The following is an 18,145-nucleotide window of genomic DNA, read 5'->3' on the forward strand; positions in this document are numbered from 1 at the left end:
AACCAATGGGATAATGTGGGCCTGGCAATCCATTCCTGTGCAAACAGCATGGCTGGAGGCGGCAGAGAGGACTCGGGCGCCAGACTCGCACCTTCCCTCCCTGCCACTGCATAGTAATGCGCCCTTTCCTGAGCATGGCTGTTCTGCACCCCTCTGGCACATGTGGGGAGGCCCCCAAAGCCCTGGTTTGCACCATGTTGTCATGGGCAACCCCACCCTGGTGCCAAAGTTACTGCTACCGGAGACGCCAGGGAAGAGAGAAACCCGGCACAGGCATTAAATATTGAACACTTCCCTTCTGGGCTCAAGGCTTGCAAGTCCTGGAGTTGGGCCCCTCCACATTCAGAGAGGCATCGGTGGCACTGGAGACCCAGAGTGGCGTTGGTGGCATCACACACTCAAGTGGCATCAATGGCACTGCCAGTTCAGAGTTGCATCAGTGGCATTGCAAACTCAAGAGAGGCACTGGTGGCACTGGAAATCCAGAGCAGCATTGGTGGCAGCACATACTCAAGTGGCATTGCCAGATCAAAGTTGCATCAGTGGCATTGCAAACTCAAGAGTGGCACTGTTGGCACTGGAAACCCAGAGCAGCATTGGTGGCAGCACATACTCAAGTGGCATTGCCAGATCAAAGTTGCATCAGTGGCATTGCAAACTCAAGAGTGGCACTGTTGGCACTGGAAATCCAGACTTGCATTGGTAGCATTGCAAATTCAGATCTGCATCAGTGGCATTGCCAGTTCAGAGTGGCATTGGTGATACTGCAAACCCAGACTCATATTGGTGGCACTGGAAATCCAGAGTGGCATCAGTGGCATTGCAAATCCAGACTTGCATTGGTGGCACTGCAAACTCATTACTGCATTGGTGGCATCACAAATTCAGATCTGTATCAGTGACGTTGGTGACATTGCAAACCCAGATTGATATTGGTGGCACTGGAAATCCAGAGTGGCATCAGTAGCATTGCAAATCCAGACTTGCATTGGTGGCATTGCAAATTTAGATCTGCAGCAATGACATTGCAAATTTAGAGTTGCATTGGTGGCATTGGAAATTCATTACTGCATTGGTGGCATCACAAATGCAGATCTGCATCAGTGCTATTGCCAATTCACAATGGCATTGGTGGCATTGCAAATCCAGATTGATATTGGTGGCATTGGAAATCCAGACTTGCATTGGTGGCATTGCAAATTTAGATCTGCAACAGTGACATTGCAAATTTAGTGTTGCATTGGTGGCATTGCAAATTCATTATTGCACTGGTGGCATCACGTATTCAGATCAGCATCAGTGGCATTGCTAATTCAGAGTGGCATTGGTAACATTGCAAATCCAGACTTGCATTGGTGGCGTTGCAAATTCAGATCTGCGGCAATAACATGGAAAATTCAGAGTGGTATTGGTGGCACTGCAAATTCCTTACTGCATTGGTGGCATCACATATTCAGATCAGCAACAGTGATATTGCCAATTCAGAATGGCATTGGTGACATTGCAAATCCAGATTGATATTGGTGGCAATGGAAATCCAGAATGGCCTTGCAAATCCAGACTTGCATTGGTGGCACTGCAATTTCAGGTCTGCAACAGTGACATTGAAAATTTAGAGTGGCATCGGTAGCATTGGAAATTCATTACTGCATTGGTGGCATCACAAATCCAGATCTGCATCAGTGGCATTGCCAATTCAGAGTGGAATTGCTGACATTGCAGATCCAGACTGATATTGGTGGCATTGGAAATCCGGAGTGGCATCAGTGGCATTGCAAGTTCAGATCTGCAGCAGTGACACTGCAAATTTACAGTTGCATTGGTGGCATTCAAAATTCATTATTGCATTGGTGGCATCACACACTCTGCATCAGTGGCATTGCCAGTTCAGAGTGGCATTGGTGACATTGCAGTCCAGATTGATATTGGTGGCATTGCAAATCCAGACTTGCATTGGTTGCATTGCAAATTCAGATCAGCATCAGTGGTATTGCCAAGTCAGAGTGGCATTGGTGACTTTGCAAATCCAGACTGATATTGCTGGTATTGGAAATCCAGACATGCATTGGTGGCATTGCAAATTCAGATCTGCAGCAGTGACATTGCAAATTTAGAGTGGCATCGGTGGCATGTGAATTCGGAGTAGCACCCGCAGCATTGCAAGTTCATGATTGCATTGGTGGCATTGCAAATTCAGTGGCAGTGGAGATCTAGAGTTGCATCGGTGGTGGTAGCCTTTGGTACGTGGTTTGGTGCTAGTGGTTCCCTGCAGAGCGCTGTGCAAAGTTTCCCTTCCATTTTCCTCCCAGTCGTTGCCTTCTGGCCTCAGAACCAACGGGCAGCCTTTGGAAGGAAGCCCGTCTTTTGGGGACGGCGGGATCTTCCACGCGTTGCTGATGAACGGTTCTTGCCTGGGCCTACCAAATGGCACCCCCCCCCCTAATAATTCCCCCCAACCTCCTTGTTCTTTGCTTGTTCCAAGCCGGGGGTGGCTTTCTATAAAAAGCCTGACAGCGTGGTTGTTCTCTCCAAGCAGATCGGTCTGCAGAAAGGGAACGGAAGTCGCACTTAAATTCCCCCTTTTTTGTGCTTGGTACATACATACATAATAATAATGGCAGGAGCAGGTGGGCGGTGGGTTTTGGCAAGGCCCAAAGGTCACCCTGCAAAGATGCACAATTGCAAATATCTGGAGGCCGTTGGGGCCTGGGTTTGGATTCTTCTCCCTCTCATCCATCTATATATATAAAAGGGTAATGAAATTTCGGCCTAGGACAAAACAACAAAACTACACATCCCAGAAACACTAAACTTGGCAGCACAACCCCTCATCCATGCCTCTACGTTCATACAACAAAAAGAAAAGAAAAATAAAGTCCTAATTAGAGGGAAAAGGAATAATTGTTTTTATCCAATTGCTGCCAGTTAGAAGGCTAAGCTCCGCCCACTTGGTCTCCTAGCAACCCACTCAGCCCAGGGGACAGGCAGAGTTAGGCCTCACTTAGGCCTCTTCCACACTGCCTATAAAATACAGATTATCTGATTTGAACTGGATTATATGGCAGTGCAGACTCAAGGTCCTTCCACACAGCTATATAACCCATTTATAATCTTATATTATCTGCTTTGAACTGGATTATCTTGACTCCACACTGCCATATAATCCACTTCAGTGGGCATTTTATCCAGCTGTGTAGAAGGGGCCTCATATAATCCAGTTCTAAGCAGATAATATAAGATTATAAATATACAGTAGAGTCTCACTTATCCAACCTAAACAGGCCGGTAGAACGTTGGATAAGTGAATATGTTGGATAATAAGAAGGGATCAAGGAAAAGCCAATTAAACATCAAATTAGGTAATCATTATACAAATTAAGCACCAAAACATCATGTTATACAACAAATTTGACAGAAAAAGTAGTTCCATGCGCAGTAATGCTATGTAGTAATTACTGTATTACAAATTTAGGAAAATTGGAACAACCATAGGGACTTTTGCAGGATTTACGCCAAAAGTTTATGGGATTGACGTCCCAAACATCTGGAAATACTGATCTAGACAGCTTGGCCCCATTCGAACTGCCATTGCTCAATGCAGAGGAACCATGGGAGTTGTAGTTTTGCCTTTACTGATGCCTTGCCAAACTACAACTCCCAGGATCCCACAGCATTGAGTCACAGCAATGGAACTGAGCTCAAACTGCATTCATTTGAGAGTCACCAAGGTTTTAGCACTGAATCCTTCTCCAATGTCATGCCATTGGACTAGATGACCTTTGGGATTCCTTTGAACCCATTCAAGGCACACTCTTGAGTGTTTGCTTTCTTATCTTCTCCGATTTTAATGAACTATGAGCCAAAGCTTTAGTGCTTGGTCTTCCCGCAATGGACTAGATGGCCTTTTGGGTCCCTTTGAACTCTGCAAGTCTGTAAGGAAACAAACCAGCTTCTTGGAAGCTGGGCTGTGGTGCAGGCTGGTTAGTAGCCAGCTGCAATAAATCACTCTGACCAAGAGGTCATGAGTTCGAGGCCAGCCCGTGTTGGGGTGAGCACCCGACAATTAAAAATAAAATATAGCCCCTGCTGTTGCTGACCTAAGATAGTTGCATCTATCAAGTAGGAAATTTAGGTACCACTTATATGTGGGGAGGCTAATTTATGACACCATAAAAATCATCCAGCCACCGTTGGAATGAGGAAGTTGCAGTCGCAGTGGATGATGAAGTAGCTGCTCCCCCTGTGGCCGGAATCAAGCATACCCTCAGGAAGCTGGAAGCTGGAGAAGGTTAAATTGCCTCTGCGTCTGTCTCTGTCTCTGTTCTATGTTACATGGCATTGAATGTTTGCCTTATATGTTTATGATGTCCCCTTCAGGGTGAGAAGGGCGGGATATAAATACTGCAAATAAATAAATAAATAAGGGACAACATTCGCCTTCCTTCCATCTTCTGCTGGGACTTCTCCTGTTCTCCAACAATTCTCAGAGACTATTACCAGTGGTTCTGAAACGACTTCTGCTAGTTCCTTCAATACTCTTGGGTGTAGTTCACCTGGCCCTGGAGACTTGGATTCATTTAGAGTAGCTATTAGCTAGATATTCCTGGACTACTTCCTTTTGGAGGTGGTTACGCAAAGCCTTGATGGCCATCTGTCAAGAAGGATCAGGTTATGCCTTCTTGCCTGGAAGAATGGGGTTGGACCGGATGGCCTTTGGAGGTGTCTTCCAGCATTAGGATTCTATGTTTTCTGACTGTGCAAGGCCATTTTGATCTGGGTAATAAGTGGGAGGTGAAGGAGACGGGGTGAGAAGGGCTGAATATAAATACTGTAAATAAAATAATAAATTTATTTGGGGCCGGGCTGTGACACAGGCTGGTGAGCAGCCTGCTGCAATAATTCACTCTGACCATGAGGTCATGAGTTCGAGGCCAGCCCGTGGTGGGGTGAGCACCCATCAATTTAAAATAAAAAAAAAGCCCCTGCTCGTTGCTGACCTAGCAACCCGAAAGATAGTTGCATCTATCAAGTAGGAAATAAGGTACCACTTATAAAGTGGGAAGGCAAGTTTAACTAATTTACGACCTGGAATGAGGAAGTGCCATCACAGTGGATGATGAAGCAGCTGCTCCCCCATGTGGCCAGAATCGAATATCCCCTCAGGAGAAGGTTAAATTGCCTCTGCGTCTGTCTCTGTCTCAGTTCTATGTGTATATGGGCATTGAATGTTTGCCCTATATGTATATAATGTGATCCTCCCTGAGTCCCGTTCGGGGTGAGAAAGAAGGGCGGAATATAAATACTGTAAATAAATAAATAAATAAATTTTGGGTCAAGAAATGGAGATGATGAGGCAGGCTTGAATTAAGGTGCAGAGTTAATGCAGTTTGACTCCACTTTGACTGCCTTGGCTCAATGCCATGGAACCCTTGGAGTTTTGCATGGTGTTTTCTGCCCACGAATGCAAACTGCGACTCCCAGGATTCCATAGCATTGAGCCAAGGTGGGAAAGTGCAGTCAAGAGGCCTTCACGGAGGCGCCAGGGATGTCTTCCGAGATTCCTGAGCAGGTCCCTCCTTGGCCTTTTTATAGATGCTCTCAAGGGGAGGCAGGAAAATACCCGGAAAGGCCCCACCAAGACAGAGGTCAGGCCGGGCTGCATTGTTTGGAATCAAATCACAGGAAAAGGGATTCCAATGAAACGTCAGGAAGAACCTCCTAAACAGTCAAAGCTGTTCAGCAATGGAATATGAAGTCTGTCCCAGCCTCTGTAGATTCACAGAATAATAGAGTTGGAAGAGACCACATGGGCCATATAGTCCAATCCCCAGCCTTGCAGGAAATGCATAAAGTATCCCTGACAGATAATAATAATAATAATAATAATAATAATAATAATAATAATAATAATAATAATAATAATAAAAAGAACCTGCTTTGACTGAAGTCAAAAATCAGAAACTCCTCAAAGCACAGCAGACAAAAAATCAGTACAAGAAAACCGCACTACAAACTAAAGCTGACAAGGAGAAGACCTGGCTCTGGCTCACGAATGGGACCCTGAAGAAGGAGACAGAAGGCCTGATCCTTGCAGCCCAGGAGCAAGACATCAGCACAAAGGCAATTGATAATAATAATAATAATAATAATAATAATAATAATAATAATAATAATAGAAGACCTGGCTCTGGCTCACGAATGGGACCCTGAAGAAGGAGACAGAAGGCCTGATCCTTGCAGCCCAGGAGCAAGACATCAGGACAAAGGTAATTAATAATAATAATAATAATAATAATAATAATAATAATAATAATAATAGAAGACCTGGCTCTGGCTCACGAATGGGACCCTGAAGAAGGAGACAGAAGGCCTGATCCTTGCAGCCCAGGAGCAAGACATCAGGACAAAGGTAATTAATAATAATAATAATAATAATAATAATAATAATAATAATAATAGAAGACCTGGCTCTGGCTCACGAATGGGACCCTGAAGAAGGAGACAGAAGGCCTGATCCTTGCAGCCCAGGAGCAAGACATCAGGACAAAGGCAATTCAGGCCAAGATCGAAAAATCAGCTGATGACCCAAAATGCAGACTGTGCAAGGAAACCGACGAAACCATGGATCATCTCCTCAGCTGCTGTAAGAAAATCGCACAGACAGACTACAAACAGAGGCACAACTATGTGGCCCAAATGATTCATTGGAACTTATGCCTCAAGTACCACCTCCCAGCAGGAAAGGTCACAGGGGCTTACATGTCTTTACACTAATGCTCAGAGCATGGGAAATAAGCAAGACGAACTCCAACTCCTAGCACAGCACCACACATACGATGTCATAGGCATCACTGAAACCTGGTGGGATGACTCCCATCACTGGAATTTAACCATTGAGGGCTATAACCTCTTTCACAGAAATAGAACAAAGGGGAGAGGAGGGGGAATAGCTTTATATGTCAAAAACAGTTACGTTGCAGAAGAAATGCAAGACTGTAATCCGGGAAACCAGCTTGAAAGCATCTGGATAAGAATCAAGGGAACCGGGACTCAAAAAGATCTTGTCGTGGGTGTCTACTACAGACCTCCGAGTCAGGATGAAGGACTTGATGAAGCCTTCTGTCAACAGCTGACCAAACAGGCACAAAGAAGAGATATAGTAGTCATGGGCGATTTCAATTATCCCGATATCTGCTGGAAAACAAACTCAGCCAAGAGTACAAAGTCCAACAAATTCCTCACTTGCCTTGCAGATAATTTTATGGTCCAGAAGGTAGAAGAGGCAACAAGGGGATCAGCAACTCTTGATCTAATCTTAACAAATGTGGAAGACCTGATCAATACAGTTGAAGTGGTTGGATCCTTAGGGGCAAGTGACCATGTGCTCCTGCAGTTTGCAATACAAAGGAATGCTGAAACTAAGACAAATCAAACATGCATTCTGGACTTTAAGAGAGCTGACTTCCAAAAAATGAAGGAACTACTGAGCGGCATTCCATGGACGCCGATATTAAAAAACAAGGGAGTTAAGGATGGATGGGAGTTTTTCAAAAGTGAAATACTCAAGGCGCAAATGCAAACAGTGCCAACAAAGAAGAAAAATAAGACAAGTGCAAAGAAGCCAGAATGGATGTCCAAAGAACTTCTAACTGAGCTAAAGCTCAAAAGTGACATGCACAAGAAGTGGAAAAGGGGAGAAATCACCAAAGAAGAATTCAAACGTATAGCCAACACCTGTAGGGAAAAGGTTCGCAAGGCTAAAGCGCAAAATGAGCTCAGGCTTGCCAGGGACATAAAAAACAACAAAAAAGGCTTTTTTGCTTACGTTGGTAGAAAAAGGAAGAAAAAGGAGGCGATAGGGCCATTGCAAGGAGAAGATGGGGTGATGGCGACAGGGGACAGGGAAAAGGCAGAACTACTTAATGCCTTCTTTGCCTCGGTCTTCTCACAAAAAGAAAGCCATCTTCAACCTCAGCAACACGGAATGGACGAAGGATTGGGGGAAATCCAACCCCAAATAGGGAAACAAGTTGTCCAGGAACACCTGGCCACTCTAAACGAATTCAAGTCCCCAGGGCCAGTTCAGCTACATCCAAGAGTATTGAAGGAACTAGCGGAAGTTATTTCAGAACCACTGGCAATTATCTTCGAGAGTTCTTGGGGAACGGGAGAAGTCCCAGCAGATTGGAGGAGGGCGAATGTGGTCCCTATCTTCAAGAAGGGAAAAAAGAACGACCCAAACAATTACCGTCTGGTCAGCCTCACATCAATACCAGGCAAGATTCTGGAAAAGATCATTAAGGAAATGGTCTGCGAACACTTAGAAACAAATGCGGTCATTGCTAATAGTCAACACGGATTTACCAAAAACAAGTCATGCCAGACTCATCTGATCTCTTTTTTCGATAGAGTTACGAGTTGGGTCGATACAGGGAATGCTGTGGATGTAGCGTACCTGGATTTCAGTAAGGCCTTCGACAAAGTCCCCCACGACCTTCTGGCAAGGAAACTAGTAAAATGTGGGCTAGACAAAACTACGGTTAGGTGGATCTGTAATTGGCTAAGCGAACGAACCCAAAGGGTGATTCTCACCAATGCGTCGTCTTCATCATGGAAAGAAGTGACAAGTGGAGTGCCACAAGCAGGGCTCCGTCCTGTGCCTGGTTCTGTTCAACATCGTTATTAATGACTTAGACGAAGGGTTAGAAGGCACGATCATCAAGTTTGCAGACGACACAAAACTGGGAGGGATAGCTAACACTCCAGAAGACAGGAGCAGAATCCAAAACGATCTTGACAGACTAGAGAGATGGGCCGAAACTCACAAAATGAAGTTCAACAGGGACAAATGCAAGATACTTCACTTCGGCAGAAAAAATGGAAATCAAAGATACAGAATGGGGGACGCCTGGCTTGACAGCAGTGTGTGCGAAAAAGACCTTGGAGTCCTCGTGGGGAGGAAGTTAAACATGAGCCAGGAATGTGATGCAGCAGCTAAAAAAGCCAATGGGATTCTGTCCTGCATCAATAGGGGAATAGCGTCTAGATCCAGGGAAGTCCTGCTCCCCCTCTTTCTATTCTGCCTTGGTCAGACCACACCTGGAATCACACTGTGTCCAATTTTGGGCACCACAGTTGAAGGGAGATGTTGACAAGCTGGAAAGCGTCCAGAGGAGGGCGACTAAAATGATGAAGGGTCTGGAGAACAAGCCCTATGAGGAGCGGCTTAAAGAGCTGGGCATGTTTAGCCTGCAGAAGAGAAGGCTGAGAGGAGACATGATAGCCATGTACAAATACGTGAAGGGAAGTCATAGGGAGGAGGGAGGGAGCTTGTTTTCTGCTGCCCTGCAGACTAGGACACAAGGGAACAAGGGCTTCAAACTACAGGAAAGGAAGGAGATTCCACCTGAACATCAGGAAGAACTTCCTCACTGTGAGAAGGGCTGTTCACCAGTGGAACTCTCTCCCCGGGGCCGTGGTGGAGGCTCCTTCCTTGGAGGCTTTTAAGCAGAGGCTGGATGGCCATCTGTCGGGGGTGCTTTGAATGCGATTTCCTGCTTCTTAGCAGGGGGTTGGACTGGATGGCCCATGAGGTCTCTTCCAACTCTACTATTCTATGATTCTATGATTCTATGAACTAGATAGCCTTTGGGGGTGTCTGTCTTCTAGCATTAGGAGTCTATGTTTTCTTTTTCTTTTTTTATTAAGTTTTAAAAGCTTTATACATCGAAAGAGGGGAAACATAAGTATGAGACATAGGAAAGTAGGAAAAACAATAGGGCTCTAAAGAAGGAGAGAGAAAAAAGTTTAAAAAAAGGAAAAAAATTGAAAAACAAAAGTTGTAAAATTATTACCATGTTGACTTCTGTTCTTCTTTCTTCTGTTTTATTAATTTAGTACTTTTTATTCGACATTAGTAAGTTCCTTTCCCCTTTGATTTTCAAAGTTCCAGCACGATTATCTCTTTTTTCTTCTCTTAGTAGTTCAAATTGATATATTCCTCCAATGTTGACCAATTGGTCGTTTTTACTCCTCTGGATTTTCCCCCCCAATAAATATGTTAGTTTATCCATATCTTTTATCTCCAATTCCTTATTTATCCAATCTTCTTTATCCGGAATCTTCTCTATTTTCCACATTTTAGCAAAAACCGTTCTTGCAGCTGTCATCAGAAAGGTAAGCCTTGATGGCTATCTGTCGGGAAGGATCCGGTTGTGCCTTCCTGCCTGGCAGAATGGGGTTGGACTGGATGGCCTTTGGAGGTGTCTGTCTTCCAGCATTAGGATTCTATGTTTTCTGACATGAGCATTTGCTTACTGGAGTAAGGCCATTTCGATCTGGATGATAAGTGGGAGGCGAAGGAGACGGATCCAACATAAAGCTTTGCCGTCTCTGGAGGCTGCAGATCTGAGCGGGAGAGATACATACAAAGCCGGCCTGTTTCGGAGAGGAAAAACCAGACCTTAACTTGGTCTTCCTCTTGGCACCAGGCTGCCATTTCCTTTGCCCTCCTTGCAGGGTTTTGCTAAGGGATTTTCACATGCGTTGCCTCCAGAAAACCCTCAAATCTGAAGATGCTTTGCAAGCACAATGTGCATTTGGAAGCATGTGCTCACTGTTGCTTACTTCCATAGGGTTGATTGCTGGAAATCTTTACTACTCCTACAATCGTGATCTAAATAGGTCTTAGTGGAGCAAAGGCTTGATGGCTATCTGTTGGGGAGGCTTGAGTGGTGACCCTGCCTGGCAGAATGTGCTTGGACCGGATGGCCTTTGGAGGCCCCTTCCAGCTCTATAATCCTATGATTCTTGTGCTTGATCTGTCAGAGTAATTCGCAGCGTAGCAGCAGTTGTATGTTGTCAGTGGAGCGCAGAACGAAGAGACGTCAGAAACGATGTTAGAAAATATATACAAAGTTTTACTACACAAGACAAACAGACTTGCAGATGAACGCAGGCTTGGCTTTCAATCTAGGCAGACACAAACTCAGAACAGAGCAAGATCTCAACTGACGCAATCAGTAATGTACAAACACACTTGAGTCTGGACACTCCCCAGGTTCCAGCCACACATCAAGGTCAACACAGCTTCTCAGTCATTAACTCTTTACAGACTATAGCATACTCTGGATGATGCAACTTGTATGCAATACATGCCAGACACAAATTTCATTTAAACACTACCAATACACAAATCCCACATTAACATGATCTACACTGTCATATAATCCAGATTATGAAATCAGATAATCCCCATTATCTGCTTTGAACTGGATTACATGAGTCTACACTGCCAGATAATCCAGTTCAAAGCAGATCATCTGGCAGTGTAGAAGGGGCCCTAGTTACACCTCTTTTTGATATCTGAGCATTCAGCTTAATATATTGAAATGGCAGAAAAAGGTTTGAGGTAATGAGACAAAGAGAGTTCCAGTTGCTGTAGAAAAAGAAATTTATTCTCAGTGGCCAGAGAGAATAAGCAATAAGAAGGACCTTCTCCTGTAATCAGGAAAGCGAAGGTATGGAACAGGGGTCCCCAAAGTACGGCCCGCGGGCCACATCCGGCCCATCGGAGCCATTTATCCGGCCCCCGCGGTGGTGGCTCCTTCCTCCTCCGCCAAGAAAGGTGCATGTAGTGTGGAGGAGGAAAAGGCACATGCCTTTCTTATCTCCATCGCCCCACAGGCACTTTTCCCACTGCTGCTGCTGAGGAAGGGCCGCACGGGGCGAGGAAAAGGTGTGCGGCTTTCCTCCCTCACCCCAGGGGCAGCTTTCCCACCATCGAGGAAGGGCTGCACGGGGGGAAGAAAAGGCATTCCTCCCCCGCTGCGTGGGGCGCTTTCCCGCTGCCGCTGCTGAGGGAGGCAGCGGGAAAAGTGAGCGCAGGGTGAGGGAGGAAAGGTGCATGGCTTTTCCTCGCCCTGCACTCACCTTTCCCGCTGCTGCCGCCGAGGAAGAGCTGCACGAGGCGAGGAAAAGGCATGTGACTTTCCTCCCTCACCTCGCGGGCAGCTTTCCCGCTGCCGCCGTCGAGGAAGGCAGTGGGAAAGATGCGCGTGAGGTGAGAGAAGTGAGAAAGGCGCACGCCATTTCCTCGTCACGCACGCAACTTTCCCGCTGTCGAGGAAGGGCCTCACGGGGCGAGGAAAAGGCGTGGGCCTTTCCTCCTTTCCTCCTCGCTACTGCTGAGGAAGGCCTGCACAGAACGAGAGAGGAGGGAAAGATGCGTGCCTTTCCTGCCTCCTCGCTCACCTCGCACACTCCTTTTCCTCCTCCTCCCTCACCTGGTATGCGCCTTCCTGCAATGGAGGAGGCGAAACAACAATAGAGGCATGCCTGTGGTAAAAGGTAGAGGGCTCCCGTTTTATCTTGCCACACAGACTCCCTCCTTTGCAGCCCTGTCGTGGATTCATTTTTCTTGAAGGCTAGCAATTTCTTCCAACCCTGATTTTTAGTGTATTATTATTATTGTTGTTGTTGTTGTTGGTCAGGGGTGCTTTATGTTTTGGTTCACAAAGGGAGAAAGGGGTTGGACTCTATGGCCCAAGGGGTCTCTTCCAACCATGTTTATTATGGTGTTGTTGTTGTTGTTGTTGTTGTTATTGGGTGGCTATCTGTCAGGGGTGCTTTGATTATGATGTGATGCACAAAAGCAAAAGGGGGAGGGAGTAGATGTCCCAAGGGGTCTCTTCCAACCCTCTTTATTATTTTGATGATGATGATGATGATTATTATTATTATTATTAACATTGAGACTGTATTTGTTCCTTTTTTGTTTTTGTTTTTACTTCAAAATAAGATATGTGCAGTACGCATAGGAATTTGTTCATAGCTTTTTTTAAAAAAAACTATAATCCGGCCCTCCAATGGTCTGAGGGACCGTGAACTGGCCCCCTGTTAAAAAAGTTTGGGGACCCCTGGTATGGAACAAAGAAACACAAGTCCTTATATACTATTTTTGCCTTCATCTATTTACGTCATAGAGGCATTATCCATCACCAATTAGTGTCAAAAAAGTCTTACTTTGCACTTTACTAAAAGCTACTTTTGGATTTTCCTAAAATATAGGCTACTTTCAAGACCTCTGACCCTCCATTAGGCCTTATCTAAGGAATTCCTATCTAGGCTCTCAGGGATCCATTAATTAAGGAATTCCCCCCTATCTTAGCTTGTCAGAGAGTCATTAGCACTCCTACATGGCACCAGGTCTTACCTTGACATCACAAAAGCCTTAATTTGTCTTTTGTCCATTAGCTTATCTATTCTTGTTGACACTTGACATATGTCTGTGGCGCTTAGGGTGATCTTTGGTCTCTGCTTATGGGGAGATGGTTATTTGCTGAGCAGAGTGTATTTGGGGGCTATATGCACACCATCTGCTTGTGATTACATTTTTCCTATTTCTACTTCTAATATGATTACATTCAATATATAGTTTCCAATACAAGTATTGTATTTTCCCAATACACCTTCATCAATATGAGGATGGTTGTGACAATGATAAATGTCAATCAATACAGGTTGTGTTTCCCTTCTCTGAAATGCTTGGAGCTACAAGTGTTGGGGGTTGTTGTTGTTGTTGTTGTTGTTGTTGTTGTTATCATGAATTTGCATAGACAGAATTACTGCTCTCTTAGCCACCATTCAGGGCAACTTCAGATAACACATAAAACACAGGGGCTTATTATTATTATTATTATTATTATTATTATTATTATTATTATCCCCTGTTCAAAGAGCTCCACTGGCTGCCGTTCACTTTCCGGTCCCAATTCAAGGTGCAGACCATCATCTATAAAGCCCTAAATGGTTTGGGACCCACCTACCTTCGTGACCGTATCTCCTATCATAAACCTGCCCGATCCCTTCGTTCATCTGGGGAGGCCCTTCTTTCGCCACTGCCTTTATCCCAGGCCCGTCTTGTGGGAACGAGGGAGAGGGCCTTTTCTGCTGTGGCCCCCCGACTGTGGAATTCACTGCCCACTGAGATCAGGCAAGCCCCCACCTTGTTAGCCTTTAAGAAAGATCTAAAAACATGGCTTTTCCGATGTGCCTTTGGGGAGTAAATGTTATATACCTCTTTGGTTATTCCCCTTGGATTCTATCCTTTAGACTGCTCCACCATTTTATATCCCTGTTCCCTTTATTCGTATGCCTCTCTCTCCCGAGTTTTTAATTAAGTGTTCATGTGGCCCGCCCTGTTTTTTACTGTTTTCTCTGATTTGTGCTGTAATGTATATGATTATTTTTGCACTGTTATATTGTGTTATGATATGTTGTTTTATTTTGTTATATTGTATGGTGTCTGGGCATGGCCCCATGTAAGCCGCCCCGAGTCCCCGTTGGGGAGATGGTGGCGGGGTATAAATAAAGTATTATTATTATTATTATTATTATTATTATTATTATTATTATTATTATTATGACACAGCAAACAAGACAGATATGCTGGATTTCGTATTACAAAATTACAAGTCGAACACTTGTGTTTAGGACTGTGTGATGTATTTTCGGATGATGCGTGCAGATTCCAGCAGGGTGGCCTTTTGCAGTTGACAGATTGTAATTTTGTCAATGCCTATTGTTTCCAAATGCCGGCTGAGATCTTTTGGCACGGCACCCAGTGTGCCCATCACCACTGGGACCACCTGCACTGGTTTCTGCCAGAGTCTTTGAAGTTCAATCCTGAGGTCCTGATAACGGCTGAGTTTTTCCTGTTGTTTTTCGTCAATGTGACTGTCACCTGGGATGGCGACATCAATGATCCAACAACTTTTCCACAACTGTGATGTCTGGTGTTGTGTTCCAGAACTTTGTCAGTCTGGATTCGGAAGTCCCACAGTATCTTTGCGTGTTCATTTTCCAATACTTTTGCAGGTTTGTGATCCCACCAGTTCTTTGCTGCTGGGAGGTGGTACTTGAGGCATAAGTTCCAATGAATCATTTGGGCCACATAGTTGTGCCTCTGTTTGTAGTCTGTCTGTGCGATTTTCTTACAGCAGCTGAGGATATGATCCATGGTTTCGTCGGTTTCCTTGCACAGTCTGCATTTTGGGTCATCAGCTGATTTTTCGATCTTGGCCTGAATTGCCTTTGTCCTGATGTCTTGCTCCTGGGCTGCAAGGATCAGGCCTTCTGTCTCCTTCTTCAGGGTCCCATTCGTGAGCCAGAGCCAGGTCTTCTATTATTATTATTATTATTATTATTATTATTATTATTAATGGCCTTTGTCCTGATGTCTTGCTCCTGGGCTGCAAGGATCAGGCCTTCTGTCTCCTTCTTCAGGGTCCCATTCGTGAGCCAGAGCCAGGTCTTCTATTATTATTATTATTATTATTATTATTATTATTATTATTATTATTAATGGCCTTTGTCCTGATGTCTTGCTCCTGGGCTGCAAGGATCAGGCCTTCTGTCTCCTTCTTCAGGGTCCCATTCGTGAGCCAGAGCCAGGTCTTCTATTATTATTATTATTATTATTATTATTATTATTATTATTATTATTAATTGCCTTTGTCCTGATGTCTTGCTCCTGGGCTGCAAGGATCAGGCCTTCTGTCTCCTTCTTCAGGGTCCCATCCGTGAGCCAGAGCCAGGTCTTCTATTATTATTATTATTATTATTATTATTATTAATGGCCTTTGTCCTGATGTCTTGCTCCTGGGCTGCAAGGATCAGGCCTTCTGTCTCCTTCTTCAGGGTCCCATTCGTGAGCCAGAGCCAGGTCTTCTATTATTATTATTATTATTATTATTATTATTATTATTAATTGCCTTTGTCCTGATGTCTTGCTCCTGGGCTGCAAGGATCAGGCCTTCTGTCTCCTTCTTCAGGGTCCCATTCGTGAGCCATAGCCAGGTCTTCTATTATTATTATTATTATTATTATTATTATTATTATTATTATTAATTGCCTTTGTCCTGATGTCTTGCTCCTGGGCTGCAAGGATCAGGCCTTCTGTCTCCTTCTTCAGGGTCCCATCCGTGAGCCAGAGCCAGGTCTTCTATTATTATTATTATTATTATTATTATTATTATTAATGGCCTTTGTCCTGATGTCTTGCTCCTGGGCTGCAAGGATCAGGCCTTCTGTCTCCTTCTTCAGGGTCCCATTCGTGAGCCAGAGCCAGGTCTTCTATTATTATTATTATTATTATTATTATTAATGGCCTTTGTCCTGATGTCTTGCTCCTGGGCTGCAAGGATCAGGCCTTCTGTCTCCTTCAGGGTCCCATTCATGAGCCAGAGCCAGGTCTTCTATTATTATTATTATTATTATTATTATTATTATTATTATTAATTGCCTTTGTCCTGATGTCTTGCTCCTGGGCTGCAAGGATCAGGCCTTCTGTCTCCTTCTTCAGGGTCCCATTCGTGAGCCAGAGCCAGGTCTTCTATTATTATTATTATTATTATTATTATTATTATTATTATTATTATTAATGGCCTTTGTCCTGATGTCTTGCTCCTGGGCTGCAAGGATCAGGCCTTCTGTCTCCTTCTTCAGGGTCCCATTCGTGAGCCAGAGCCAGGTCTTCTATTATTATTATTATTATTATTATTATTATTATTATTATTATTATTAATTGCCTTTGTCCTGATGTCTTGCTCCTGGGCTGCAAGGATCAGGCCTTCTGTCTCCTTCTTCAGGGTCCCATTCGTGAGCCAGAGCCAGGTCTTCTATTATTATTATTATTATTATTATTATTATTATTATTAATTGCCTTTGTCCTGATGTCTTGCTCCTGGGCTGCAAGGATCAGGCCTTCTGTCTCCTTCTTCAGGGTCCCATTCGTGAGCCAGAGCCAGGTCTTCTATTATTATTATTATTATTATTATTATTATTATTATTATTATTATTAATGGCCTTTGTCCTGATGTCTTGCTCCTGGGCTGCAAGGATCAGGCCTTCTGTCTCCTTCTTCAGGGTCCCATTCGTGAGCCACAGCCAGGTCTTCTATTATTATTATTATTATTATTATTATTATTATTATTATTATTATTAATTGCATTTGTCCTGATGGCTTGCTCCTGGGCTGCAAGGATCAGGCCTTCTGTCTCCTTCTTCAGGGTCCCATTCGTGAGCCAGAGCCAGGTCTTCTATTATTATTATTATTATTATTATTATTATTATTAATTGCCTTTGTCCTGATGTCTTGCTCCTGGGCTGCAAGGATCAGGCCTTCTGTCTCCTTCTTCAGGGTCCCATTCGTGAGCCAGAGCCAGGTCTTCTCCTTATCAGCTTTTCCTTCCATTTTGTCAAGGAACTTTCCATGCAGTGTTTTGTTGTGCCAGCTGTCAGCTCTAGTTTGTAGTGCGGTTTTCTTGTACTGGTTTTTTGTCTGCTGTGCTTTGAGGAGTTTCTGATTTTTGACTTCAATCAAAGCAGGTTCTTCACTTTGCTTTCCATCTTCTGCCACGGCATGTTCTTCTTCTTTGACTGCTTGTTTGACTTGTAAGAGTCCTCTGCCCCCTGATCTTCTAGGCAGATACAGCCGGTCAACATCACTGCGAGGGTGCAGTGAGTGATGAATGCTCATGAGTTTTCTTGTTTTTCTGTCCAAATTGTCCAGTTCCACCAGTGTCCAGTTTATGATGCCATTTTAATTTTATTATTATTAATAATAATAATAATAATAATAATAATAATAATAATAATAATAAGTGAGATTCTAAGCAGCCATCCAAAGCATTATCCAGGCATGTTAGGTATAAATGCAAGACAGCGAGTGGGATTTCGGGGTCACCTGAACCTCCGAATGACACGTGAAGTGCAAGTGCCGGAGGGATTTCTATGCATTCCTCTTCTTTGTTTGCGTTCTTCCTTTCGATTCAAGTGGCATCTCCAGAGGGAAGGCTTTGTGCCATATCTAGACTCCAATTAAAAATACCTTGCAAAGCATTTGTGCTGGGTATTGATTGAGGATGTGGCAGCAAGGCACGCTCTGGGCACGAATCGTTTCCAATGCATGCAGAAGGGACTGTGCATCTCCGCTGTAGGGTTAATGCAGTTTGGCAACACTTTGTATCTGCCATGGATCAATGTTGTGACATCCTGGGAGTTGTAGTTTGCACTCTTAAAAAGAGGAGGCTAGGGACCTTGTAAAACTACAACTCCCAGAGTCCCAGCATTATGCCAGGGACGT

The sequence above is a fragment of the Anolis carolinensis genome, chromosome 5 (genome assembly GCF_035594765.1).
Source record: "Anolis carolinensis isolate JA03-04 chromosome 5, rAnoCar3.1.pri, whole genome shotgun sequence".
NCBI classification, from domain to species: domain Eukaryota; kingdom Metazoa; phylum Chordata; class Lepidosauria; order Squamata; family Dactyloidae; genus Anolis; species Anolis carolinensis.